Genomic DNA, 26,786 nt, shown 5'->3' with positions numbered 1-26,786 from the left:
AGCTGCCACACCTGATCTGTTCGCTGATCGGATGCCACATCTGCTTTGGCAGTTGCCTGATTGGAGTACTTTAGTAGAAATGTGCATTGCAATCACCCCTTTCAGAAGAGATCTCTCTTTGGAAATAACAGTATCCATAAGTAATAGCCTCTAGCAAGGAAAAAAAAAAAAAAAGGGCAAGCATTGGTAGTAGCTTGCAGTTTCTGTGCAACAGGATACACAGAAGCTGAAATCACACCATACTTTAAAATGCAGAACTTTTAAAAATTAATGCTCTGCAACTTCTACTTTGCTAATAGATGCATCTGAACAAAAATCAAAATTCTTTTGTTGCTTGTCATGCTTGTCCCTGCCCTCCCATGTTGCCAAGAACTTAATCCAAAATTTCTGATTCTCTAGAGCGACTATACCATAAAAGTTTCCCTGTATATGTTGGTGCAGTACAGTTCGGCCTGCAGCTGAAAACAGACTCCAACAAACAGTATTTAGCGGAGTGCACAATGTGTTTGTCAAACAACAAGGTTACCTTACTTTGCCCTTGTTCTTCATGGTTGTACAGATGACTGTGTCAGAGTTTCCATAACAGCATAAAAGCCGGAAAAGCACTGCCGGTAGGAGAGTGTAGTTTTGTTTACCGTATGCTCTAAACTGTTCATAGATAACACCTCTGTTTGTCAATGACATCGCAGGGAGTAAATGGAAATGTTTATTCAGACCCTTCAGCAAAAAGAAGCCCATTAATCCAGTCACTGGTGAGATAACACTGTACAATGTCCTCTATTAGGATTCCAAAGCTATAGTATTTCATAGTAATGTGGATAATTCCTTGCTTGTAGAGTCTGGTGGCACATTGTGATTCCAATGACATCTTATTCTTTGCCACATGCCAATAATTCAGACCTGAACTTAGGGTCAAACATGCAGCCCAATCCTAAACTGGCATAGCAACCATCGCATGGTCTATGCTGCATCCAATACAGCTCAGGAGGCAGTTGGAGGTCTCCTTGGGGTCTTATTTCCCCTTTGAGTAAAGCCCAAGCTGTCCCTAAGGGGCTTCTCAGATCTGCCTTAGCTATTTAGCTGGCACAAATTCAGGAAGCCAGGTGTAATGCTAGGCAGGCCAAGAGGGGGGTTAAGATACAGTGGGGGGCACTGTAACCTGCCCTATCCCAGGCCTGATCCACCTTCTCCTGCCCAAAAAGCCACCTCCCTACCTCCATTAGGCCAGCACTACTGGCTCATGAGCAGCCACAAATTGCTTTGCAAGTGTTTGTGACACTCTGAGCTGGAACAGGGACAGCTGCGCCAGCTCATGGACAAGTTAGGATTGCACTATAAATGTAACGGCAGCAGATCTTGTGTTTAAATTGGATCTTATGCAATCACATCGAAATGTGGAGAACATTCCAAATTTAATTGCAAAAAAAGGATACTGCTAAGGGATATTAAAGCCTTATCATGCCTGCAGTTTATTGCCCTGCAGCCTCTTCCTCTTTCTGCTTCAGTCTCTTTTCAATATTGGAAGTGAGCCCAGCTGACAGAAAATAGTTCAGCAAGAGTGGGTACAGGAAGGAAAGCTGTAGTCAGAAGGAGGTCAGTGCTCTTCACTCACTGTCTCTTGCTGTTATCACACACACACACATACACACTTCCCAGTTAAGAACATAAGAACATAAGAACAGCCCCACTGGATCAGGCCATAGGCCCATCTAGTCCAGCTTCCTGTATCTCACAGCGGCCCACCAAATGCCCCAGGGAGCACACCAGATAACAAGAGACCTCATCCTGGTGCTCTCCCCTACATCTGGCATTCTGACTTAACCCATTCCTAAAATCAGGAGGTTGCGCATACACATCATGGCTTGTACCCCATAATGGATTTTTCCTCCAGAAACTCGTCCAATCCCCTTTTAAAGGCGTCTAGGCTAGACGCCAGCACCACATCCTGTGGCAAGGAGTTCCACAGACCGACCACGCGCTGAGTAAAGAAATATTTTCTTTTGTCTGTCCTAACCCGCCCAACACTCAATTTTAGTGGATGTCCCCTGGTTCTGGTATTATGTGAGAGTGTAAAGAGCATCTCCCTATCCACTCTGTCCATCCCCTGCATAATTTTGTATGTCTCAATCATGTCCCCCCTCAAGCGTCTCTTTTCTAGGCTGAAGAGGCCCAAACGCCGTAGCCTTTCCTCATAAGGAAGGTGCCCCAGCCCCGTAATCATCTTAGTCGCTCTCTTTTGCACCTTTTCCATTTCCACTATGTCTTTTTTGAGATGCGGCGACCAGAACTGGACACAATACTCCAGGTGTGGCCTTACCATCGATTTGTACAACGGCATTATAATACTAACCGTTTTGTTCTCAATACCCTTCCTAATGATCCCAAGCATAGAATTGGCCTTCTTCACTGCCGCCGCACATTGGGTCGACACTTTCATCGACCTGTCCACCACCACCCCAAGATCTCTCTCCTGATCTGTCACAGACAGCTCAGAACCCATCAGCCTATATCTAAAGTTTTGATTTTTTGCCCCAATGTGCATGACTTTACACTTACTGACATTGAAGCGCATCTGCCATTTTGCTGCCCATTCTGCCAGTCTGGAGAGATCCTTCTGGAGCTCCTCACAATCACTTCTGGTCTTTACCACTCGGAAAAGTTTGGTGTCGTCTGCAAACTTAGCCACTTCACTGCTCAACCCTGTCTCCAGGTCATTTATGAAGAGGTTGAAAAGCACCGGTCCCAGGACAGATCCTTGGGGCACACCACTTTTCACCTCTCTCCATTGTGAAAATTGCCCATTGACACCCACTCTCTGCTTCCTGGCCTCCAACCAGTTCTCAATCCACGAGAGGACCTGTCCTCTAATTCCCTGACTGTGGAGTTTTTTCAGTAGCCTTTGGTGAGGGACCGTGTCAAACGCCTTCTGAAAGTCCAGATATATAATGTCCACGGGTTCTCCCGCATCCACATGCCTGTTGACCTTTTCAAAGAATTCTATAAGGTTGGTGAGGCAAGACTTACCCTTACAGAAGCCATGCTGACTCTCCCTCAGCAAGGCCTGTTCGTCTATGTGTTTTGAGATCCTATCTTTGATGAGGCATTCCACCATCTTACCCGGTATGGATGTTAGGCTGACCGGCCTATAGTTTCCCGGGTCCCCCCTCTTTCCCTTTTTAAAGATAGGTTTTCACTCTTAAAGCAGAAATCTGCCATGATCACATCTTTGGTCTGTAAACTTGGACTTCAAATTAATTGAGTAAAGATGTTAAATGTTAAAAACAAATCTACCAAAAAATTACTACCTACTGCCTTTCTCAGCAAGCAGTGTCTTGAAAATATACTTAGAGCACAATCCTAAGATTGCGCTGGGCCAACACAAGACCCTTGTGCCGACCCGGGAGGGTCGCAAACATGTCATAAGGCACATTTGTGCCTCCTTGAGTGTCAGCTGGCTGATGCAAGGATATGCACCAGCCCACAGAGGCTGCATAGGTAGGTCCACGCCAGCCAAGCTTGGCCAGTACAGGGTTCTGGGGGGGGGGCATAGGGGGCAGGAGGGAGGTTTTCTGGGGTGGAGGGAGTACGGGTGGTGGGCATGCCCCTGGGTGGGAGGCAGCAGAGCTGTGGGTGAGGCCAGGACCCGGCACTTGTGCTGGATCCTGACCCCATTCTGGGCAGCCTGGGGTAGCTCCAGGTTGCTCAGATCTGCACCACCTCTTTACGTGGCACAGATCAAAGTAGTCTAAATGGGGTTGCAGCAGCTCTCCCCGGGGCAAGGGGAAGTGATTTCTCTTGCCCTGGGCTGAGCTGCTTTCAGCTCCAAACTTGTGCTGGACAAGGGGCAGGTCTGCCGGCCTCCCTGTTCTAGCACAAGTTAGGATTGCGCTATTAAGCTTGTAAACATCCTACGAGAGCAGTATATTACACTTTACTGTTCATTTTGATCCCTTATTTTGCTATAAGATACAAAGAGATACAAAGATGGTAGAGATCACTCAAAATTGCTGCCCAGCTACTTGTATATGTAGAGTTTCCTTAGAGTTGTTTTTAACAACTAGCAAATTAAAATACAGTCAACCAATAAATGCCAAAGAATTTTGCTCATTCTCACATCAGTGTCGTTTAAGTTTTGTTAAAATATATGTAATGAAAAGGGGAGGGTGGGAGTTGTTCCTTCAAACTTGGCTTTTTTCCATGCACTTTCCCCAAGAAATTTTTAAGTGTCAAAAATACATATCTCATGCTCATTATTAAATGCTAAATACCACAGTGTTTTGAGCTGCCTTGTGGCCATTGTAAAGAAAACAGGTGTTCTGATAGATTATAAAGTGTGAGTCAGATGATGTGTAGAACAGAATTTTAATGAAGCAGCTCACACAGAAGTCTGACTAGCCTTTTTAACATGATGCTAAAACACTGAAAGTAGTCTTTAAAAGAGACAAATAGCAGCAATGCAACTTGAAATCCTCATTGATATACAGTAAACGGAGTGATATAGGAAGTCATTGAGGCAATTACTGTAAAACACACACACACACAGAAAAGGATTATTGCACGGAAGAGACAGACAGACGTTAAATTTTTATTCACCAGATAACAAATTACACTAAGTTTGGGTTTCACAAAGCAAAAGAGAAAAATATAATGTTATTGAAGTGGATGGCAAAAGAACAAAGGTCTTGTTTTCTGCAATTCTAAGAAAGAGAACATTTTACTGTATATCCCATAGTGTATTACATTTCTACAGGGAATATAGCTTGATTTGATGTGGTAGCTACAGCTTAAACATCACTGGGAATTTTAGCAGCACAGAAGTTGTCAACTTATGGACTTACAAGTTATGAACATTTAAGATCCGCACATGGCTGCTGGGATTCCATTTTTAGATAGCAAAGACATCCACCAAACATGGTGCACCTGGGCCAACAAGAACACCACCAAAACAAACCACAAAAGCTGCTTGGATTCAACCGAAGCTGCTCAATAACAGGGAGAAGATACAGGAAGCAGCCAATGGAGCCAGTTGCTGAAATATCATGAGGCCTGGCTGACTGGGTTCAGAAGCATGATACTACTGTGAAAAAAGTGGACCATTAATGGACAACAATGACATAACAAAACAAAGCCATCACTGTAACTATTTTGATGCACTTTTGTAGAAATAAGAATCCCTTTCTTTACAGTATCTGTACCCCACACTTCTGATCATAAAAGCACAAAAAGGAGAGAGGGGAGGGTTAAAGCTGAGTTTCATCAAGCTTTACAGCTGCTTTACAGCTGCTATCAACTTTCTAACAAGCAAACAATCTTACAACCTCAATAAATCACATAATTTATAATAAATGTGACTAAAAATTAAGATGGAAGGAACATTCTTGTGACAGCACCCTTCTGTGCTGTAATTACTTTGGCCCATTGGACAACTCTTGAGAGTTGAACTTTAGCCCACTGGCAATTCTCTGGAATTTGTGAACTGGGATAGAGAACGTTATCAGTTCCTTCATGTCTGAGAAGCGCAACAGTAGTGAAAATGTTGAAGGTTGTAGTAAGAAGAAGCACACAATCACAATCGAAACTGAAGTGGAGATTAGTAAGCAAGTTGAAAGAGGTGAGAAAATGACAAACATTGCACATGCTTTTGAGATGAGTTGCTTGAGTGTTGGAACAATTTTAAAGAACAAGGAGTAAATTATGCGATATGTGAAAGGTTCTGTGTTAATACAGTTAAGAATTATTATCAAGAAAAAAGGGAAAGTGCTTGAGGAGTTGGAAAACCATGGAGTATGTGGCTAGAGGATATCCATTATGATTCAGGAGAACAAGGATTTTTTTGAGGACTGAAGGCTACATCTGGTGAAAGTTTTGCGGATGAAACATTTAGAGCCAATCATTTTTAGTTTAATAGGTTCAAAAATGATGTAAAACTGCACAACAAAGCACATGGTAAGGCTAGCAGTATTGACACAGTAGCTGCTAAAGAGTTTCCTAAGACTCCGTCACAAATCAGCAAGGAAAGTGGCTAGCTGGTACCACAGGTGTTTAATAAAACTGGATTGTTCCACAGAAAATGCCAAACAGAAGTTACATTGCAACAGAGAAGAAGTGTATGCCAGGTTTTAAGGCTTCTAGGGACAGATTTACACTCCTGCTTGGTGGGAATGGTGCTGGGGACTACAAGCTGAACCCCCTTTTAGTTTTATCACACTGAAAACCTGAGGGTCTTCAAAAGCATTGCTAAAGGTTCACTGCCTGTTGTATGGAAGTCTAACCCTAACTCTGGGTAACTCTGGCCATCTTCAAGGATTTTTCCCCCCCATCACCATGTGTCTGAGATGGAAAAATATGCAATCAGAACAACCTGCCTTTCAACATCCTGCCGGTGCTACATCACCTACCTTTCTTTGATTATTATTATTCCAACATCCAGGTGATGCACTGGCCTCTCAATACCATTTGTCTGCTGCAACCTATGGACTATGGCATCATTTTCTCTTTCAAGAAGTACTACATGCAGAAAACGTTCAGACAGGCAGCGAAGGCTACAGAAGGGGGGAGTGGACTGACACTCAGACAGTTCTGAAAATTTACGAGACAATTTATATTTCAATAATTCATACTTTCTGGTATAAGATTACAACTTCCAATATATGAGGGTGTTGGAAAGCCCCTCTGGCCCTAGTTTGCCCATGACCTCCCTGAATCTGAGAAGGCTGAGGCTACAGTGCTTGACAAATTGGTGGATATGGGGCTTGTAGTTGTAACTGGAAGAAAAAAAAATCTAGGAATTATTAGAATGCCACTTCCAAAAGTTGATCAGCAAGGAGGGTTTGATGGAGTCACAGAGCATGAAGGATGAGGTCATGAGGAGGAACAGGAGAATGAGAAACCCAAAAAGCTTCAACACCAAGAAAATGACAGAATATTTCAGCATGATTGAGAAGGCACTGATTAGTTTTGAGTCTCAGGACAAAACCACTGAAAGGTTTAGCAAGTTGTTAGCAGCTGTTCACCAGCTTATTTCATGTTATAAAATAAATTATGATAAGAAGAAGAAAGAAACTTTGCAGACACCTCTTGACAAGCTTTTTCAGAGTGGAGAAGAAACATATGGACCAGATGAAAACATCAGAACATGAAGAATCAGTTGCATTCACATTGACAGCCAGCCTGAGAAAGCTCTGTTAGCTCACTTTTCAAGATAAGACCATACAATATAGAATACTGTACTGTAAGTGTACTGAAAAAATATTTATATATAAAAATATATATAAAAATATTTCACAGCGTTTGCTATGTAACTAGAAATGGGGGGGGGATAAATAGATCCTCCTAGGTAATCATCACACTGTCATTTGGAAGGATCATTTTGATCTAAAAATTACCTTTCATTCTTTTCACTAATTTAATGCATAACAATACTTATTTCTGTTGTGGTTAAGCTGTCAAATTGTGCACATTTGTAGCAACATATGTAAATCTAGAAAGTAAAAGTACAATCATATGCATGACTACTGCAAGTCCCACTGAGTTCCATGGGTTTTATTCCCAGGTACCTGTGTATAAAATTGCAGCCTCCGATTCTTCTAAAACACCTGAAAAAGTCCCCAGCCCAATCCTATCCTTTCCCCCACCATAGCATGCAGCGCTATGGGGGGAATCAGGAGGCTTGGGAGATTTATGTGAAAATATTTTTCCTTCCTTATAAGCGTCCCACTCACCAATGGGCCTCTTTGGACCTGCACCAGCTCTTTAGCTAGCACAAGTCCAAGGAAAGAAAGGGTCCCCCGTGCTGTGTGCAATCTCCTCTCACTTCTCAACACACCTCTCATCCTGTTCCCTTTCTGCACCATTCCACCCGCTCCTGCCCTATTCCACTCCGCTGCTGACCCCGGTGCAGCTCTGTCTACCAGCACACACTGGGCCTCTGTGGCCTCTCCAGTGACAGTCTGGAAGCATGCAGCTCTGCATGGAGTCTAGCAATAGGATTGGGTCATAAATATCTTCAGCTATTAGGGTTTGGAGTGTTATTTTTTTTTAAAAAAAATCTCAACGCATAAGAAGCAAGTAAATCAGAACAATGCATACTTAAAACAACAACTTCTGAATCAGGGGAAGTTATGATTTTTAAGGAAGTTTAATGCTTAACAACATAATGCTATATAAATCTATTCAAAAATGTCTGTTTTAAATTGCTTTTGTGACCTAATTCATGACTCTTTCTTGCCCTTATTGACAACTCTAATTTCTTTTTTTAGAAGGATAATTAATTGCACATTTAATGGAAGGTTATTGTCTCCCTATGATTTCTTCTAAGCATACATTTTCAGTGTCAGCATTATTGTTCTGTAAATATCTATGGTGTGCTTTGATTAACTTGTCATGCATGCTCGGGTGCTGCTTCCCACACAATCTAAAACATATGTTGTTTATTTTTTAAACTTAAAAATGTATTTAGAAAAAAAACACAGGATTAATTTAGGTTCGGTAATTTAACGTGAAAAAGCAGCATGCATTTGAGCTCTTGGGTACGATCCAACTTGCCCCTTTTGGTATATACCTTTCTTTCTTGAGGCACCTTCTCTCATTCCATCAGAAGTCACTGAAGATGTTTCCCTGAATTTGAGAGTGTGGCTTGCAGGGGATAAGCCCAGTGTGCTGCAGGTTTGGTTCCAAGAGACAATTGAGAAAGCTCCACTGTACACTGCACTGACACCATCCATAGACAACTTGAGCCCAAGATAGCCGTTGGTATGAAAAGGGCCACTTTATTAATAACAGATTTAATTCAATAGATTTTGCAGCAGTTCCTGACTAGAAAATTCCTCCCTCCTCTATTGTGTGCACCTACTCTGGGGGAGATAGACGTGACTGTACAAACAGAGGTTGCCTCTAGCCAACCTCTGGTTTTCCCACCTACTCAAAGGAGGTCAAAGCAGACAAATTACTCTGCTTATCCCAAGCCAGATAGCCTTCAAGTCCCAGGGGTCACCAACCTGCATTCCTGAGCTAGATAGCCTCATGAAATCAGATGTCGTCCTCCCACTCTTGCTTATCTTAGGGTATATATTGGGTCTCTACTCCTACTCGTAGGCTCTAACCAGACCTACCAGAAGTGCTGGCCTGGATAAACAAACACCACACCTCAAGGCAACAAGATGGGATAGGTGAAAAAAAATTTCCCTTCAAACTACCAGTCAGGTGGGAAGCAAAAAATTCCTAACATCCCCCAAAGGTCAAACACCTCAGACTATCTCAGGGATGGTGCGCCGGGGCACAAGGCCTCCTGAGCTACAAATGCTGGACTCAAGGCACTCACAGCAAAAACACAGTGCCAAGCTTTGCCTCAAAGGCCTGGTGCACCAGTCATTTGTCAAAACTCCTCCTACCTTATCTTGTCCTAACTTGCCCCATCCTGCCTTACCCCTCCTCACTCTGTGTCTTGAATTGATTTCCTACGGGGTTGTCCCCAACCCAGTTCTGCCTACAGATTTTGTCTCTGGTTCTAAACCTTGCTAACTGACTTGGTCTTTGACTCCAGTTAGCCCTAATGATGCCTTCTGCCTCTGACAGTCTGCACTGTGATTCCACCACTGTGCCTTGTCCTGGCCATACCAGAAGTTGTACCATGGAGCAGCTAGTCTGGGCACTGGCCAACAGCCCATGCTCATCAAATGAACCTGTTCAAACCAATGCCCAAATCCTCAATACACTAACAGTAAACACCTAACATAATATCAGGGCATGGCAGGGGTACCATTACAGTGTTTTGCCCCTGGGACCTCAGCAACCTGGTGCTGACACTGGCTGGAGCCAAAACATGGCATCACCACTAACACTGCAGACAACATCCAAGAGTTTCTTTCCATTCACAGCAAATCCATTGCTATTATGTGATTGCCCTCTGGAATGTGGTTGTGCATGTGCTATGGACATGTAACATTTGTACAACCACTTCCACAAGCCTACTGCATACTCGCAATACATGTGAGTGAGAACAATATAATTTTCTCAAGTACAATATACCATTTGTACTAATTTCACTAAAAATGATTATGTGGAACAGTCCTTCATTCCAAACCAGAATATATTTTAAATATACATCTTTCTAATAGAATATGCTTGTAAAGGTGACATAAGAATCTGACACTTTTACAATACCTTAAAGTTATCGTGGAATTATGGTTAGAATTGTTGTGGTTTATATCTTTATTATTTTCAACATTTCATAATTTACGAACAAAAATATGGACAAATCAATTAACAAGATGGAATGTTGTGGAACGCCGCAAGCCAGAGATCAAGGGGTAGAGTAGCAGTCCCCCAGGTTGACCTCCTGGGACCAACCTTTTCAAGTCAACTGGCACCACTTAAGCACTGGCTTTTATCAGTGTTGGGAACGCGAGTCAGTGATTCGGACTCAAATCGCTAAAATGCACATTTTTCACTGACTCGGTGACTCGTGAGTTACACGCGTGGAAGACTCTGAAAAAGACTCAAGTCAGGGCCCCCCTGACTTGGCACTCATCCCCATGCACGCTGACTCGGGTCTGCCTGCATTTAGGTGTGCTTGCTTACTGTTTTCGTGGCATGAAAAACCTTGTGGCGCCAGCATTCCGACTGATAAGCTGCAGGGAGTTCCAGCCATGAGGCAGGAAAGGGTTAATGAATTGGGTGGGAGGGAGGGAGGTGGGAGTGAGCTCTTTTTCCCCATCTCTGATAGGAAGGAACGAATGATCATTGGACAAACTATGCATATTTGGATATTTTCAGTGCCTGAGAGAGGGCAGGGGGCAGAGCCCAAGAGGGTTCTTGCCTTACAATTGGCTGCAGAAGCCCAGGGAGGTGGGAGAAAACTCTTGTCTGATTCTGCTTTCCAACCTTGTTGCTTCTTGGCTCCATTGTTACTTGGCAGAGGAAGTCTGATTGAATGACTGGCTGCAGTGGCCTACTTCTGAGTAGAGCTGCAAGGACTGGGTCATCCTGGTAAGCCCCACAGCTGCTGCTCGTGACCCTCCTCCCTCTTGCCACTACTGTCCCTGCTCTCTTGTAGTCCCTCCCACCCCTCCTGCCCTGTTTACAGATGGGCACGGATGTCAGGGGATTGAGTAAAGAGAACTCCTACACACACACAGCCTGGTCGCAGCCCTGTTTTTTCCACGGCAGGCTTTTTAAAAGAGGGCGTGACTCAATTTGAATCCATTAGAGTACTAAAGCAGCCATGTTCAACCACTGTGCCGTGTCACACTGGTGTGCTGCGAATGGTCCTCAGGTGTGCTGCGGGAATTTGGGAGAGGATCATTTATCGATAGGACCATTAGGGGATGTGAGCCCCCACTGATTGCACAGTGTGCCTTGTCAATTGTCAAAAAGCTAATGGTGTGCCTTGACCATTTTAGTGCCTTGCCAGTGTGCCGCGAGCTGAAAAAGGCTGAAAATCACTGCACTAAAGGGTGACAGCAACTCTCAACTCACAATGGAACTCACAATTCCCTAAGGAACCTCACAACACACAATGGAACTCACAACTCACAATGGAACTCACTCACAATGCAACTCACAATGGAAAGTGCTCCCATTATGACTCTTTTTCAAGTCAAGTTGCGGGGGGCGGGGGGATGCGGCGACTTGACTTGAGTCAAGCCATGACAGGTTTTCCCATCACTGGTTTTGCTACACTGGTTTCTGTTCTTGAAGTATTGAGAAATGCCATGGATTCCTCATATATATTTTGCAATGGGTTTCCTTTAGAACAGCCACTGTCAACCTTTATGGGGAGGCTCCCTTTAGAAGCTCTTCTCAGGTTATAGACATCCCCCAGTGTCAAACAAGGATACAACATGAACAGATAAATACAAAATCATTTATTTTTGTTTTGTTTTGAGTCAGTGGCCCCCTTCAAATGTGCCAGGGCACTTACAGCCCAATTCTATCTAAACCTCCTGTCTACAAAGTGCGTGCTGCATCCAGTGGGAAGGGGAGGAGGAATCCCAGCGGTCTCCTCCAAGTAAAGGAATATTTGCTCCCTTAAGTCCCTCATGCTGTTATGTGTTCCCTTAGACTTGCCTCAACAATTTTGCTGGTGAAGTCCGAGAAGGTGGATCAAAGCTGGGGAGGGACATAGGATATCAGTGGTACTGCTGCCACTGATACAACCCCCTTCAAGGCCTTGACACACCTGACTCAACCTGTTCTCAGTGCCTTTCCTCCTCCCGTGCCTGTTCTGCCTACCCGGCACTCACTGCCTTTGCTGACTTACTAGTGCTGGGGCTGCTCAGGAGGCTGATGAGTCACGGCCACAGCCATTCACTGCTTGCAGCACAGAATGGCAGGTAGCAGTTTGCAACTGCAGTAAAGCATGCTGTGCCACTGGGACACAAGTTCCCATGCTGCAGCAAACCCACAGGATTGGGCTGTTAGGCTGCAATCATATGCACACGTACCTGGGGGTAAGTCCCACTGAATTCAGTGGGGTGTACTTCAAAGTATACATGTTTAGGGTTGTGCCGTTTTTCTTTATTTACTCCTTATAAGTTATAGTCCACTTTTTTGTTTCAAAACGTATGATATGGAAAAGTATGGTAGAAGCAGATGTGTTCAGCCTGCGTGGGAGACCCTGGAGGCCAGGTCAGACCAGGAAGATCCACCTGAAATGTTGTGTGGTTCTTGAAAGAGAGAACCGTTTATGATTGTAAAAATCCCCTTGAGGGATTTAGAAATGCCTGTCTATGTAAACCGCCTTGAATAAAGTCAGAGGAGTAATCCGATGAGCAGAAAGGCAGTATATAAATACCTTATTATCATCATCAATCATCATCATCATCATCATCAATAATAATAATAATAATAATAATAATAATAATAATAATAATAATAATAATAATAATAATAATAATAATAAATGACATAACCCAAAACCTCATATAAATTCTTGTTTTTTACCTCCTTCCAAAACTGAACCTAAGCGACTGTGAAACTGTAATTTAATTTGTTCACCAAAATAAAATATCTAAAACAGGAAATATTGAAAATACTGCACGTTCCGATTAACTATCCTCTCCTGAATGTGGCTGTACTTCAACCACTCATTCTTTTGAATTGTGTCAACAAATCTCAAAAGACCAGATCTGATTTTTTTTTTAAAGTGAACTAGCAAAAAGAATGTGGAAGTTGCTGCTATGAGAAAATACATAAGGAATTTTGAGAAAATCAAAAATAATATTTTCTTTTTCTGTTGGTTCCACAGACCTCTACTAAATACTTAACAAATGTGGAGATAGTTCTCAGGTAAACAGTTTTACTACCTATATTCATGAGAAAGATTTCTATTTCAGATTCCATTCCATCTTCATGCTTTATATTTTTATTTAAAACCACTCTATATGGAATTCTATACAATATTGTAAAAATACCTTTGATGCAGTTACCTGTTTCTTTTTTCCCCATGGATGTGTTTAATAGCTGAATGGAAATTGTAGACTCAAAACGTTGGGCTCAAAAGTATATCATAAAACAAAATTTGGATACATGGACTATCAACATATATTTATACCTTTTTTTAAAAAAAAAGAAAGCAAGAAAACAAGACAATAACATTTTAAATGTAGGTACCTAGAGCCCATAAAGATATTGCAACCTACATTTCACAGCCTCAGGCCTCTAAAAATTGATTAGAAGCATAACTCTAATAAGGAAGTAAAAATAATGCTGAAAGAACACAAAATGTAAATGAAGTACATATATTGAAACTGTATTTTGAACTTATTAAAATGTTAAATAGCTCTGTTGTCCATGCACACAACCCCCATAATCACATGAGACAGAGGCTTTGGTTAAAACTGGGCCACTTTACTGAATGCCAGTCAGAACTAAGAACCTGTAGTGGGCAAACTGGAACTCCTACCCTATGAAAGTGTAGGCCACTATCTACTCTCCAGGATGGGCATTCCCACCAGGTAGTCACCAGATGGCTGGAGCTTTTCAAAGCGGACCACGATGGGTCAAAATATCTGGACTGCACAGACTCCCCAAGTATGGCAGCCTTTCAGTTAATCTTTGCAATTCAAACCAAAAGGCTCAACAGTCAGCATCAAAAAGCCAGGTAGCCTCTAAAGAACAACAACAACAACAACAAATTCCTGAATAATCTAAACCAATGGTTCTCAAACTGCTGGGTCGTGACCCACCAGCCTGAAAACAAATGCCATAGTCCCCTTAAGGGGTTTCGCAACTGCAACCAGGAAATGCGTTACAGTTGCATTTTGTCAGTGTTTAGAGGAGTGGGAAACATTGCAGAGGGCTCTGTGAGACTCCCTGCATCCCCTGGATGCCGGCGGGACACTGGTATGTGAAAAAAGCCCCTAGGTCCCCCGCAACGGCGGGATCCTACCTCACCCCTGCAAAGACTTACCCTGGTCCTCAAACGCCCTGAGAATTTGAGAACCAGTGATCTAAACAATATCAAAGATAAAACCTCCTAATTTTTCCCTTGTAACACTGATGCTTTTACCGTGTTGTCTTATCTGAAAAGAATGCAAGAAATGTCATGTAAAAAAATATATTGCATACCATGGATCAACTCCATATTATTGTTTCTCAAATACCATTCTAGCATCACAAACGATCTCCCTTATGTCTCCAGTCTATGCAAAAGATAACTATAGAAGCTTCATCAATTAGTGATGTGCTGCTTCAACATATTTTGTAAATTTAATAAATAGTTCATGAAGCAACAGAGTGACGTGAAGGCCTCCAACAGAGATTCCATGTAGCTACATAAGGCTTTAACTGAGCAGCTGTTGAAAGTTAACGCTTCTTTAGAATTTCTTTGGCTGCATCAGCCTTGTGTTAAGGGAGCAAAAAAAGTTAAAAGGTAATAAAAGCTAGGACAGACTCCATTATTTTTTCAGTCTTTCTATAAAAGATGCACCCCAGGTACACTAATGCAAACTTACAGCCAATTACACAGTAAAGCAGTCACACTGCTTATCTTGTGGGCTGATTTATTTCTCTGTTGTGCAAGTTTCATGCTGATGTAACTCTGCTGAAGTCAACATATTCACGTGGAATAAAATTGGTGTAGCTCTGTCATGAAAGTCCCTGAAGTTAAATAGCAGAACTTGTCTTTTTGCAGTAACCCATAATAGAATGAGAAGCACAACTGGTTCTGTAATATAAGTAGATGTCAGGAATGGAAATAGACTTTGCTTCTCCTTTATTATTTATTATTGCTTATTAAAATCATGTAGAAGTCACTTTTCCTGAGCTCTACATGATGCACAACAATTAAAAAAAACAATAACACTAATGAATCCTCAAACCCTTGTAACTGGCTTTCAATGGTGTCAGTAGCACCTGGAAAAATAGAGAGAGAAGGCTGAAAAGGACAGGGAGCCTGGAAGAGGTAAGTAAAAATCTTTTTTTTTTTTTAACTGAACTCACCATAGGCTGCCTGGCCACCAATGGGTCTTCTCAGATATACACCAGGCTGGGAAAAGGATAGGATCTGGCATGAGCTGCTGGCACCAAAACCCTCCCCCAAACCACCCCTGGCTTGTCCTGCCCATAATCTTCCCCTGCTGACCCACCACTGGCAGCATGAGATGGAGGACATTCAGTGGACCACTGTTGCCTGCATGCAGCCTCTGGCTGTTTGCCCTGGTGGCCATGGCCTACAGAACAACAGAGGGTGCAAACCAAACCTGCGCTGGAGCAGGCAAGCCAGGAGGCTTGCGCTGTATCCAACGCAGGTTCGTTGGCTGCAGCAGCTCAGCCAAGGGCAAGGGGAAGCTCTTCCCCTTACCCCTGGGTAACGGCTGCTTGCCCCAATGGGTCTCCTCAGACCTGCGCCACCTCTGGAGATGGTGCAAGTCTGAGGAGAGCGGAGCGGCTTGAAGCCACTCCGTTCTCCGCGGGGACGGGGGTTGGGATCTAGCATAACTGTCGGGTCCCAGCCCCGCCCCCAGCCCCCCATGTGCCCGCCCGTTGCCCACCCCCCCACCCAGAAACGCTCCCTCCTGCCTCCTCCCCACCCCCACACCTACCTTTGCCTCTTGTGTCGGCGCGGCCTCCACGCGCATCTACATGTGCCGACGTGGCTTCCTCCCATGGAGGCGCAAATGTGCTTTATGGCATGTTTAGGCAAGTTTAGATTGTGCCCAGAGTGCCTTTAGCGCTATCTTTCTGGGACTTATGTTGATGGATCACGAGATTTGTGAGCATAAGCTCTGGATAGGATTGGGCTGCAAATATGTATATTCAATTTAAGATCAAAAAGTTTTGAGGTCTACCACTAGAAATGTTAATATCATTCAGGAATCAAACTATGGCAAAACTCCAGAAAAAAATGAATCTGACAGGAATATAGGCTGTTCACAAGTAAAATAGGGTAGTCCCTCTGAAAGATGCTCCTTCACCACACTCCTGAAGTTCCTGAAACCTGATAGCTCCATACACCATACTCCTGTACTGTCTTCTGAAAGACTTCAGAAGCCTCTGTATATACAATCATACTTTGAAGAACTGTCATAAGGTCTCTTGAAAATTCACATGAAGAAAACAACGTATTAACCTGCCATATCCACTCACCACAGTTGGCTACAAACAGCAGTGCTATGAAGGCAATCTGGTTGAAAATCAGTTCAAAATTCTGTACATGTTAACTCTAAAAGGCATTGGCAGGACTTTTGGCAATATTGATCCTTCATGTTCCATTCAATGGTAAACTTCACATTTTCTTGTTCTGTGACAGATAATTTCAACATCTTTCAACTCCAAACTGAATAAAAATCAGAGAATGATGATCTAACAGCAATCATATGCAAAACTGAACATGGAGTCAGTTACCAAAGCCAAGTGAAAATCTGTATGTCTTTTAAGGAGTAAGAATAATTGAAGATTTTCTATTTTCACTAGAATGAGTGAACTTTAACTTCAAAAGGACAAATGCGTAAGAGTATAGGCTAGGTAATTGCCAATATTAAACATGTACATGAGTAAAAGTATAACTTCTAGGCTGCTCTACTGATGGCGCTGCAGCCCCAGCGCTGGCAGTGGGTTTCACAAACATTAGAGGTTAGAGGACAGGAAGCAGCTTGTGGGGAGACCTGTGCAGCCCTGTTGATGCCACAGATTGACCCCCAGCTGCCACCGGTGAGCAGGTAAGCACCAGGGAGTGTGGCGAGGGTGGTGGGAGGGCAGGAGGGAGGCATTTCTGGGCAGGGGGAGGGCAGAAAGACAGTGGAACAGGGAGGGAGGGGTCCAGGAGGGCGGTCCTCTGCCAAATCCCATCCTTCGGGTTGGGTTTGGACGCTCGACACAAGGCTTCTTGAGTCTGCCTAAGAGATTCAGCTGGGGCTGACTCGAGAAGCCTTATTGAGCAGGCGGGGGCTTTACCCGAGGTAAGGGGATGAATGACACCTTCCCCCAAGGATACATCCAGCCTGCTCAGATCCAGCACAGGATCTGATGGTAACCATTTGGAGCCACCACTCCTGTGCTGGATAAGACCAGGCTGTTAATCTTCAGCTTGGACTATGATTTGGATACAGCAAAACAAACTGTGAAATTTAATTCGATTTTGGGCAAGACCAAGAGAAAAGGTCACTAAAGTAAGAATGGAAATGTTATTATGCATAAGGTTAAGAATAACAGTTGCAGTTTGCACACAGAACGTAAAAACAAAAACCAATATTCAGAGATAAGTCTCATAAATGTGTTAAGTCATGGTGACTAAAAATACATGTGCACAAATCCTTGTGAGACTCATATGAGGGAGGATTACGAGTCAGCTCTCCTCTTCCAGGAAGCAATATATAGGAGTTGTTTCCGACAATAGATTCAACAATTTTACAACTCAGGATATTAAGACACCTACTGTTAGCTTTAGTGGTCACCAGTGTGACGCCAAGCAACAAATGCAACATTACTATAACGAGCATCTTAATCATTGACAGCCATGTTACAATCTTGCTCCACATTATAAAACCAGGTTAGTAAGAAGATCTTAAAATTCAAACATAGCATCATGCATTGTCTACAAGGGCAATCCTCCCCCCAAATTGTCAATCTTTTAAGCAACTGGCTTATTTCAAATAATAGGCACTATTTGTTCCTAAAAGGACTATTATTATCATTTGCACAATGCTTTAAGTGTGAATGGCACTTTGCAAAGAGATTAGTCACTTTATAAATTTTTCTTAGAAATGCAACTACAATAGTGAACCATACATAGTAATTAAGCCTTATAAATGTCTCTGTCATTTTAGAAACCAGAGATTGTATCCATGTAATTTGATTTAATAGAAATATGAACAATCAGTTAAAATGTACCTGCAAAGGGCTTTATTTCTCATTCAGTAAGTGTTTTTGACTTTTAAAACATTCCTTATAGACAAAAATGAATCTATACATCCCAAAACTCACAAAGACACTGCCAAAATGGAGATAAATATTTATAAAAATCACTTTAGCTACTGGAAAATCACTTGAATAACAAAATTAGTAAACTGAAATTAACTTTATAAACAATGCACGCAAATCAAACTAATTAAAGTCATACTAAATCATAAATTCTTACTAAAATGTACATTGCATTTGAAGTACAGTGCAATCCTTTACTTCTGAAATGCCAGACTGGGCAGCACAAGATATGGTCTATGTCCTTGGTGTGCTGAGGACAGTAACGACTATGCCAGCACAATGCTGTGCCAACAAAGATTAGCACAACTACTGGCAGTGTAACCCCCAAATATGGTGAAGAAGTGGAAAGGACATTGGAGGAAAAAGGAAGAGTTGACATACACTACATCTTCCAGGCGACAGACATACCCCAAATGCCAGAAGTTTTCACCAACATCAGGAAATTTAAAAGCCACAGGAAACAATGGGGAAGAAAAAATCATGAGAAGATTTCTACTTCTGCCATTCCACCTGCCCCAACCACTCCTAAGGTGGAACTCGGGATACAAACTACACTTCATTGCCAATCACAGCATATTCACCCTAGTAGAGGGCTTTTCAAACCAGGGCATCACACCAACCCAGCCAGAGAGCCCTGGCCACTTTCCCCTTAAGGGGTAGGGGGGAGGCAGTGACGCGATCCCCAGGATCACATCGCTAAGGGGGCTTCAAGTACTGGGATGCACTCACCAGTACCTGCAGCAGCCTGTGGGGGGGGTGTGGGGAGCTCCCCGAAGCTTAAAAGTGAAAGCACAGCAATTGCGCTCCACTTCCAGTTTTGCAGAAGTGGAGTGCGATCACTCCACCTTCACTTTTTAAGCGAGTGAGTGCAGTCCCTCCAGCCCCCTTAGTGACACAATCATAGGGATTGCGTCACTGTCTCGCCCCTGCAAGAACTTACTGTGGTTCAAACTCTAGGAGAGTTTGAAAATCACTACTCTAGTACTTAGCCCTGCCAGGGAGACCAGATTCATGCAGGGACATGCAGCTATGCCTATTTGCGTTCAACAGGGCCCTGCTGCTTGTGCACACAGGTGTACATTCTGGTCCAGAGATCATGTGTTGGTGATGCTGCTGTCTAGGCCTTGCCAAGCTTTCTGTGTTTCTTGTTGCTTTCTACAGGCAACTGTTCAACAGAGGAAGATAACAACACATAGCTAGTTGAGCAGACCACAAGGGAAGCCCACAGCATGCCTGGCAGCAGTGACCAGTGCGATTCTAGCTGTTCCTCTATGGGGTTGCTGACCTACTTGCTCCACACAGGCCTCTGTTGCTTTGCAACATCATGACAGTAATTGAACTAACTGGTGTAGACAGAATTCACTGACAACTGGTAATTGGTTGTCCACTGGGTAACTTGTAAAGGCACAAGAGGTTAGGATGAGATGGTTGGCAAGTCCACCTGTGATGTTCTCTTTCAGATGCTGTTCCATCTCTGGTAGTATGCAATAGAAACTTTAAACTCTTCACACTTTTTGTTGCTTTGTTAGCAGATTGGTTCCCTTTCCCAGCATCCTAGTTGTTTCTTACTTCAGCTGGCCTTAGGATAGGAGTTCACAGGTGGGGGAGGATCACTTGGGCTCTACACATGGGGCAAACCTTTATTTTGGTGATGAGCCAACTGTTCTTTGCTGCCATGTTGTATAATGCAGTTACAGGGACAGGATGGGAAGAGGGAAGGCAGCCCAATTACAGCTATACTGTGCCTGCCACCTTCCCCTGCTTTGTTAACCCTTGTGGTGCTTCTGAAGCCATTGGGTAGGTTGTCAGGCTGACACTGGGTTGCAACGCCATGATTGGCTATATAGGGTTCCATAGGTGCTGGGGAAGTTATGGGGGGTGCTGTGCCAGTGTGGAGTTGCTAGGGGTCTTGTTCCCTCCTTCCTTTTGTGCTGGACAGGCTTAAGATAGAACTGATATTGCAGCAATGTTGTACAGATGTAGCAGTGACCACAGAATGTTGGCATTGAATTGCAACGTTATTTTTCACTACAAAGAAAATGGACATGTTTACAGACTAAGGGCCAAATCCTATCCAACTTTATCCTTTCCGAAAGCCAAGATCCTTCAGTAATATTTACTTACAAGTAAATCTTCTCCAGCAAAGGTCCTTTCCAATGTTAACTAAAAGCTTCTTGGTTATAGGCTCTGGTAGTTTTATTGCTTCCTTTTAAGGGCCCCATCCTATGGAGCCCTAGTGCCAGCTCTGAGCTCCAGTGCTGGTGCTGGGTGTCATAAATGTGCTGTAAAGCACATTTATGGCACCCTTTGAGTAGGGACTTGGGACTGGGCCCTGTTCTGGGAAGATAATGATGTGCCACCACTGGGGATAAGTTACACTGCTGGGCGGTGGTACGGCCTCTTGGAGCAGAGGAAGGAGAGGGATGGTGAAACTGGGTGGGGAGAAAAGAGGAACGGGCCTGGTGGGCAGAGATGGTGACAGGCTTTGCCACTGTATCCTGTGTTCCCTCCTGGCCCAGGCAGCCCAACACAGGCCTCTTTGGGCCTGTGCCCATTCAAAAGTGGGCGCAGACCTGAGAACACCCATTGAGCAAATGTTCTCTTATCCTGTGGAGACTCCCAGAGCTAGCCCAGTGCCCACTGGATCCAGCAGAAGTCATTTTGGCACTGTTGGAGCCCTGGGCACTACCTGGCATAGGACTGGGCTGCCCGTATGCCGGTAGGGTTGGCAATTCCTAACATTCAGCCATCTCCCGCTCCTGGGGCATTAATTGTTGGCTTCCTCACAATTTTTTTTTTAAATTTCTTTCAAATAGACCTTTGATAAGTACAGGTGGGACTTTGGTATCCACAGTTTGGTATCCACTGATATGACTCACCACAAATACTGAGGTCCACCTTTAAATGTCTTGTAATAAGGAAAAAAGTACCAAAACCCAATTTCCTATCTTTGTGCTGTTAAATAATTATAATTTCATTCCATTAGATGTCATTATTCATCCCATCTAGTGGCTGAACACAGTATAGTGTCTATACTAATGCATTCTGGGCTGACAATAGAGGAGCAAGAAACCTGGAGGGTCTTTAAAGCTATTTTCCACTGATTTGGTACCCAGTGATGTTTTTTTAAATGCACTAGGGGTTCCAGAACCCCAGTGGATAACAAGGCACAACCTGTATTCCTTAAGGTAGTAACCAAAACACTTTGTCCACAGCACAAAGGTCTGCATATAGCTCAGATTTACAAGCTTTCCATTGGGCACATTCTGTTTCATAAATGAGGACTCCAGACAACTGTGCAATCACTAGTCTGCAAAACTAAGATACTGTACCTCACTGATAATTGCAGTTGATAACCCATTTTTAACCCACCTATATTGATTTTGAATGTTTTCTTAAGCAAGCTAACAACATTGTTAAAACACCAAAAATATCAATACAATGACAACATTGAAACATTTCTTACTTTTGCTATAATTATTGCTGGCAGAAGAACGATCAAATTTCATAGCCTGACAGCAAAGCTCCTCATTTCACTTTGAAGTGGAATAGATTCAAACTACTCATTTTTGCTACTCAGCGCTCGCTCTCTCTCTCTCTCTCTCTCTCTCTCTCTCTCTGTTTAGGTAACACATCTCTGTGTCAGCTCTCAACTGTTCACTTCTGGGAACCTGTGCTCTTCAGTTTTAAGAAAATTTGCCTAAGCCAGTAAAAGTATTGATACAATTTTCCAAGAGATTTAACTGTATGTTTTATCCATTTAAATCCATGAATCAAAACTGAATGTTCCTGACAACATTTTAGGACAGAAGCAGGTATTGTTTGATAGAAAACAAGTATAACTTCTGATATGCAGAAAGCCAGACCACCTGATAATACAACAATCCCTTCTGACCTAAAAACTGCTTAATTGAAAGTAGAGATTGACTTTTTAATTGGCTGATTTTTCCAAATTAGAATTTACCCTGGGGTTAATTGGCTTCTTAATTCCCCCCTTATTCTTAGAGAGAGAGAGAGAGAGAGAGAAAGAAAGAAAGAAAGAAAGAAAGAAAGAAAGAAAGAAAGAGTGGAACAGCAGGGAGAGTAAGGGCCTCTGTTTAAGGTACATTTCAAATAACATACCTTCAATGGTATAGACTGCTCCTTAAAAGCCTAGTGGAGGAATTGGTTCAGCACTGACCTTAAGGTAAAAGTGCTAATCTACTCACCAAAACAACATCACTTCCTACAGCACTTATATAAAAGCAAAACCTAATAAATGACCAGGCTGAACTTTAATTGGCTTATGAGATCACTGTATAAGGGAGTAAGGCTGCAGGCTACATAGCAATCCCGTTCCCTATCCTGTTGCAGGCTTGTAGAGAACACTTCAAATAAGACAATATTAGGATTGAAAGATACCAGAAAATGTAGTTATTGATTAGATTTACAAGAGAAAAGGATAAAGTCCAAAGGAAAACACTGTAACATGTGGAGTATGGACTTCTTTAAGTCTATTAAGAAAATGGAGACTCCAGCATACAGCATCACATAAAGCAAGGCATTAAACCAATATTTTAGAGCATCTGAGCAACATGCCACACACACATGCTTTAATGAAAAATGATAGCTGTAATGATATCATCACATGGAAGCATGGCAAGCCTGTGTATGTTGGGGGAATGTGTCTTGGAGTGAATCACACTCTCTTTATTTTGTCACAGAAATGACATTTTTACATTGTTTCTGTGATTATATGTTAACCCAGACCTGAAAGGTATATACTTCAGACTGCAATCCTATACACATTTGCCTGAGAATAAATTCTATTGAACTCAGTGAGGCTTATTTCCAAGTAAGGTATAGGATTGCAATGCCAGACTAATTGTTTCTTGGAGGGCAACAATCTGCTGAAAATGAACATTTTAATGCTTTAAAACAGGGGTCTCCAAACGTTTTGGCCAGAGGGCCACATCAAATATCTGGCATGGTGTGGAGGGCCGGAAAACAAATTTAAATATAAAATTTAAATAAATAAATAAATTAGAGATGGAACTTAGATGAGTGAATAAATGAATGAATGGGCTCATTCATTCAACCTCTCTGGCCCTCAGAACACCCTCCAGACACAATCAGAGCACAGTTCTGGTCATGTTCAGTTGAGTGGGCCAGAGGCTTTCAGGGGACTAGAGGTTGGCCGCAGGAAGGAAAGAGGCTTGCCACAGGCCACATCTGGCCCCCAGGCCGGGGTTTGGAGATCCCTGCTTGAAAAGACAGAATTTAAACTTGGGATAGGAATTATCCCAGCCCACTGTATAAACTTTCCCAGATAAAAGTATTATGGAATTCCCTCCCCTCTGAATTGAGGACAGCTTCCTCGCTATTAACTTTCCAGCAGGGACTGAAGACTTTTTTATTTAGGAAAGCCTTCGAGGCCTTATAAGGGTTGCTTTTACAAACTAATGTTTTTTACTGTGCATTTTTATTGCTGATTGATCTGTATTTTATCCTGCTCTGCATTTTATCTTGTTTTTAATTATTTTTATTTTTAGTGTTTATTTGTATTTATTCTATTTTGATGTTTTATTGTTAGCCGCCTTGGGTGCCCTTCAGGGAAAAAGGCGGAATACAAATCGAATAAATAATAAAATAATGATATTTTGCTCTTTAGGTAGAAACTAGGCTTAAGGTATTGAAGTCTTCACATCAGTAAAAATTAAATGGGGGGTGGACTTTAAATGTATAAAGAGCTTCATGTACACTGGTAGTTCTTGCAACCTAGATTGATCAGCAGGAAGGAATGGTTGAATCATAATTTTAAAGATTCTAGAGAAGTAATTTTTATTGAATCTTTATGACCCCACTGCAGGTGTTGAAGACTATTTATCAAACCCTCACAGTTTCCACAACAACAGATCGATGGGCTGATCCTTCTGGACATGTTCATAAGGAATGAAGGCTTGTAACAGCAAAAGAAAACTGCCCCCCCCCCTTTGATGGATCAGGTTTTGCATATATGCATAAGATTCTCTGAATCTCCTCTCCAAAAAAGGTGAAAGGATACCGTCTTTAATTTTCATTTAAGGCTAGATGTAGACATATGATATGACAGTTCCCTGAAACTGTTTGTATCTAAATAAAGAGGAAAAATATCCTTCCTTGTAATGGATATTTTAAAGGTTTTAAAAACTGTGAAGAAAACTCCAGCAACAAAGTGTATATATTTATTTCTTACTAACAAAAAAAAATTTATGAGTAATTTTGCGTCAAAGAAATTAAGAAAGACTTCCTTGAAATAAAACGGTGAAACTGGCTATTTTAGAAAGTTATTTTTTCTTGCTCATGCACCCTCATATCTGAGCACCATTAAATTGTCCCATACTACAGAAACTCCTTGCATGCTACAATAACAAATGAAAATGGTGTCAACAAATCTCTTAACTGATTACTGACTCTTATTTCCAAAAAAATTATTCACTAAAAATAGGCACAAAAATTAACTTCCACTCAGAAACCAACTTCACTTTAAAACTGCAGCAATTATTTCTTCAGCTCTCCACTTTGAGGAATATAGAGGTGCTTACTTCCTAGAAAAGGTGAAGCATACACATGCTAATTAAGAAGGGTATAAGCTGAAAGAGCAGCACGTTTCTTCTAAATGAAGGACTGGTGGATGAAGTTTTCTTTTTAAAACAGATTTTTGGTCCTCAGGTCACCTCTTTATATGTCTTGGTTCCCTTTCTTCAGAAGGGGAATAACAGCAATTTGTAGTTTATCAAAAAGGTAATGAAAATTTGAAGATACTGTGTATGTTACAACAGTTACAGTTTGTACAGGTTGTTTTTCAGTTACAGTTACAGTATGTACAGGTTGTACAGATACAATATGTACAGGTTGTACAGATACAATATGTACAGCTTGTACAGGGCAGGAGGTCTGGTCTAGAGGGTAGAGCCTCCGGTAGCCTGTTCGAGGACACCGGCAGCTCCCTGAACGGCTGAGAATGGCGAGACCTTGAAGCAGCTGACAAGCTCAGCTGAGCGATTCCACCTGCTCTTGGTGTGAGCAAGAAGTGTCTTGGCTGCCTCCATGTGAGAGATGGAGCTGCTTGTCAGCCTGTGTGGGAGAACTGGAGGCCAGAAGTGAGACCAAACCAGGAAGATCCATTCTGAAATGTTGTTGGTTCTTGAAAGAGAGAACCTCTATGATTGTAAAAATCCCCTCAGGGATTTAGAGATAGCCTGCCTATGTGAACCACCTTGAATACAGTCAGAGGATTAATCCAATGATCAGAAAGGCGGTATATAAATACCTAGTTATTTATTATTATTATTTATTTTTCACTCATCTGCCACATAATCTGTGCTGTCTGCCTTAAGTATCTGGTTAGCCACCTTTTATCTGATGTATTCTACATTCTGCCAAATTATTTTCCTTTCCTATTAGGTTGTGTAGAGGAAGGGCAGCAATAGTATCAGTTTATTGGACAGTGCATTCTTGCTTTATAAACAGTACATTTATACTGGGAATAAGGTTTGTCTCTCAAACCACTCGCTACCAATTCACTGACTAGCAGACCAATCCTATCCAACTTTCCAGCAATGCAGCCCCAGGATAAGGGAACAAATGTTCCCATACCTTAAGGAGGCCTCCGTGACTGCATCCTCAACATAGGAAGCAGTGCATACTCCATAGGTACAGCAGAAAATTGGATAGGATTGGGCCCTAGGTAGGACAAGTTGTCACCTTCCCATAATGTTTGATGCTACAATTAAAAGAAAAATCATGTGATATGGAAACTATTGCACAACACTGCTGTATCAAGATTATATCCTAACAAACAACTTGATTAACCATGTTGGCTTAACCCCTGTGCTTATATTTGATTAAACCTCCCTTCACCTCTGCGTTTTTTACATTATGAAAACACTGCACAATTTAAATGTCCTGTTCCGTTGACATCTCTTATTTACATGGCAGCCAAGAAATTTCCACTCTCAGTACTTCTGCATTTATTATTAATTCCTGCTACCAGTGCCAACATCTCAAGATTACTGAGAAGCTGGCACTAACTATATGCTTCCAGGCATAACATTATCATCCATATTATGGATTTTGGTGTTTCCTTAAAGGAGCTGCTTCTGAGATCAAGAGATTCATTTCTTGGTTGAAATCAAAAGCTATGGCAAGTTAATTACTCCCTGAAATAAGAAGGTACATAGCAGTAAACAAATCAGGACAACAATCCAGGGAGCCATTAGTACCTTTGCATACCCAAAGGAACACTGACTGGGTTTGAATATCAGCTTCTCCCCCATCCCACCCTACTGGCTGCTTGCCAAATATTGTTGAAACAGGTGGGGTAGGGGCAACTGATTAAAGAAGTT

At 42.4% G+C, this 26,786-nt stretch overlaps 1 protein-coding gene across 3 annotated transcripts in view; it reads right to left on the bottom strand.

The window, feature by feature from the left end:
• TENM2 (teneurin transmembrane protein 2) overlaps nucleotides 1–26,786 on the bottom strand; it is an 831,585-nt gene that overhangs the window by 634,740 nt on the left and 170,059 nt on the right. The gene's annotated exons all lie outside the window — the stretch shown is intronic.

Source organism: Tiliqua scincoides, chromosome 2 (assembly GCF_035046505.1).
Source record: "Tiliqua scincoides isolate rTilSci1 chromosome 2, rTilSci1.hap2, whole genome shotgun sequence".
Taxonomy (NCBI): Eukaryota; Metazoa; Chordata; class Lepidosauria; order Squamata; family Scincidae; genus Tiliqua; species Tiliqua scincoides.
Note: the sequence above shows the minus strand (reverse complement) of the source record. Positions and strands in the feature narration are given on the sequence as shown.